Source organism: Seriola lalandi, unplaced genomic scaffold (genome assembly GCF_002814215.2).
Source record: "Seriola lalandi dorsalis isolate HSWRI2012SDOR001 ecotype SW California unplaced genomic scaffold, Sedor1 jcf7180001973577, whole genome shotgun sequence".
NCBI classification, from domain to species: domain Eukaryota; kingdom Metazoa; phylum Chordata; class Actinopteri; order Carangiformes; family Carangidae; genus Seriola; species Seriola lalandi.
Window position 1 is genome coordinate 1 of NW_019444243.1, and position 2,720 is coordinate 2,720.

The 2,720-nt window shown below is 39.8% G+C and overlaps 1 long non-coding RNA gene across 1 annotated transcript; it reads right to left on the bottom strand.

Annotated features, from left to right (window-relative positions):
* Window positions 1–57: 57 nt before the first annotated feature.
* LOC111652405 (uncharacterized) lies at window positions 58–2,489 on the bottom strand. The gene is made up of 4 exons (XR_015436993.1): window positions 2,328–2,489; window positions 2,135–2,241; window positions 1,521–1,630; window positions 58–1,424 (listed from the first exon to the last, which is right to left on the bottom strand). It is a non-coding gene; the product is annotated as an uncharacterized LOC111652405 (long non-coding RNA).
* Between the last annotated feature and the right edge of the window lie 231 nt (window positions 2,490–2,720).

The following is a 2,720-nucleotide window of genomic DNA, read 5'->3' on the forward strand; positions in this document are numbered from 1 at the left end:
AGACCAGTTTACTGTAAGGGGAAATGGCATCAACAGCAAAATAATACTGCTGCAAGACAGAGAGTAACTGTTTAATTGTTATCTGTCCATTCCAATATCCACTCATGCTTATTTTCTTTGAATGAGAACAGCCTCGCTGCAGTTTGTGTAAAACAGAATCAAAAATTAAGAACAACCAACTGCTAACCAGCGTGAAGAAGTAATGTTTTGACAGAGCACGTGGCACAGGGTGATATGTGCCTACATAACTCCCCGACTATGCTTTATTCATTTTTGAGAGTATCAATAGATTTTCTGAGTCATACAACAAATAACTGGTATAGGCAGTAAGCATGTAAATCATCTGAGATAACCAAAAAAATTAAATGCAACAAGTGTTTGAAAAGCAGTGTGGTTATCAGGCTTACAAAGTTTCAGGGTCATGATAAACAAGCAAAAGTTTTAGTCAATACACCTGGACATAATTAACAACCCAACAACAGCCTCCATTTCATTATAATAATCTTCTTTTGTTATATTGACTTGGTTGCTCCTGTGGTGGTAATCAAAAACTGCATTGCCTCCACATAATGCCTGTGGACCATGGCCTTACAGGAAGCTTAAAAGAATTCATGAGGGCACATAAATGTTAAATTAGAAGACTCACTTAATGATATGACATTTACAGGAATAAAACATGTATAATTAACTACCCACCTCGGCACCAGAAATAATGAATATCAGTTCTCCCATGTCTGATTGTCAACATTTCTTTTGTGCTTTTTCGCAGGAGGGTCATAGCTATAAATTAAATAATATTTTCTGACGTGGAAAAATACTTCTGTGGCACAAGTCTCCTCATCTAATTCTTGTCACAGTGTGTGAGAAGGCAGCAGAACACAAAGTCTTCACTGCCCCACCTGAGGAGGAACCACAGGCAGAGCTTAATGACACACCTTCTCGAGGCACAAAACCTGATTCATCAGCAACCATCAAGAAATATCCTGATTTCTCGTAGCACCTCCACATTTTGGGAAAAGAAGTGGAATGTTGAGGGAAATTCAACAAACTGCTGCCCAATCTGTAGCCCATTTCTGCTGTGATCCCTACACAAACGGTATTTTCTCTTTCCTGAGCAGTACATCTGAAAACATTTGTATCAGTGAATGCACATTTTTTTTGCATGATGTCTTTGACGGAAGCCAGACTTTTTTTTTTTGGTAATTGGGCTGGATTTATAGCAGTGTGGGTTAAAAATAAATACTTTTCAGCAGTTCAGGGCAGCCAAAAGCCAAACAGCAAATCTTTCAGTCTTGCATTAGCATTTCCCTCCAGTTGAAACTGTGATTGGGTCCATGTGTCAGAGGCAAGATGGGTGGGTCGACCAGCTGCCACACCCCAGTCTCTCCCATTTCTTCACAAGCACAAAAACCCAAGTAAGGAATCTGCACAAAAAAGAGATAGCTGTAAATATTATCAAAGAAAAACACAAGTAGAAGATAAAACTAAAAGAAGCGTTGTAACTAAAGGAGCAGACTGACCTTTCGGACAACTTGGACAAAGTCCTTGGAGTTTTGGGGGCTCAGGCCTTGTATCTGGCGAGTGCAGGCCTCCAGGGAAGAGGCATGGGCCACAATCAGGACTGTGTTTCCTGTGTGAAAGAAGTATAGAACCACATTCCACAGATAGCATTAGCTTGCTATAATGTTTATGGACACTCAGTAGTTGATAATATGCAGCTTGAGGCGTTCAGGCTCTTTAACACATTTACATAGAGGCTGGGACAACATCCAAAGTAAACATTTGACTAAGAAGGCCAGCAAGCCAAGAACAAAGTGCTTATCAAAAACTCAATTATTTTTATACAATTGTGTCACCCTCTTCGAGTTCAAGGTTTTAGGGTGTGTCTGTGGAGTCAGGTACACTTTCTTTGTGTAGAGTAGCTACCATTGTTTAATTTCAATTTTACTAGCATGCTCAGTGTACAGTAGCCACCACAGATTCAATTTCAAATCAGTTAACAAGAAGCTTTAAAATTTAATCATCTTGAAAAGCAAGTAGACAATATAGCCAGTCAATGTTGACAGCATTTTGTGCTTAAGAAAACTGGTATTAATTCAAAACCCTTTGCTACATGAGGCCAGTCCCACTTTACCCAGACTCTTGCACCCTGCCAGGATCTCTTGGGTCACTTGGAAGCTCCTGCTGATGTAGGTGTCATAAGACTCTGACACCGCCAACTTACTTATGGGAATATGAGGTCTATGGACAAAACAATAGGTAGAGAAGGTTATTGTAAAATTGCAGCATCACAGATAAAAACGTATGGCGTTGGTGTTGCTGTGTACCTGTATGTTGTGTCCACACTTAGGTTAGCAGCAGCCAGATCAGCTGGGGGGATCCAGGTCGGTAAACATGTGCCTGAAACCCACTTGGTCCATTCAAACAATCCAGGCTCCACTCTGATTTTTGTCTTTCCCTCCTGCTGGAGACCTGACAGAGTGAAACACAGAGAGAAGCTGTGAGGAAGATCTCTCTTTCTAAAAATACATCTTCACGTGAAATGTAAGACTTGGTGCAATAAGGTTTTGACAAAGAAAATATTTCTAATAAGAAAAACACATTAATTAGATATAAAGGGATGGGAAAAGAAGTTAGACCTCTTGTTAAACCTCTTTCTTTTCTTTTTTCCCAATGATTACTCTAGGTACCGAGGAAGTTTTGTTATAATTTATCAAAGC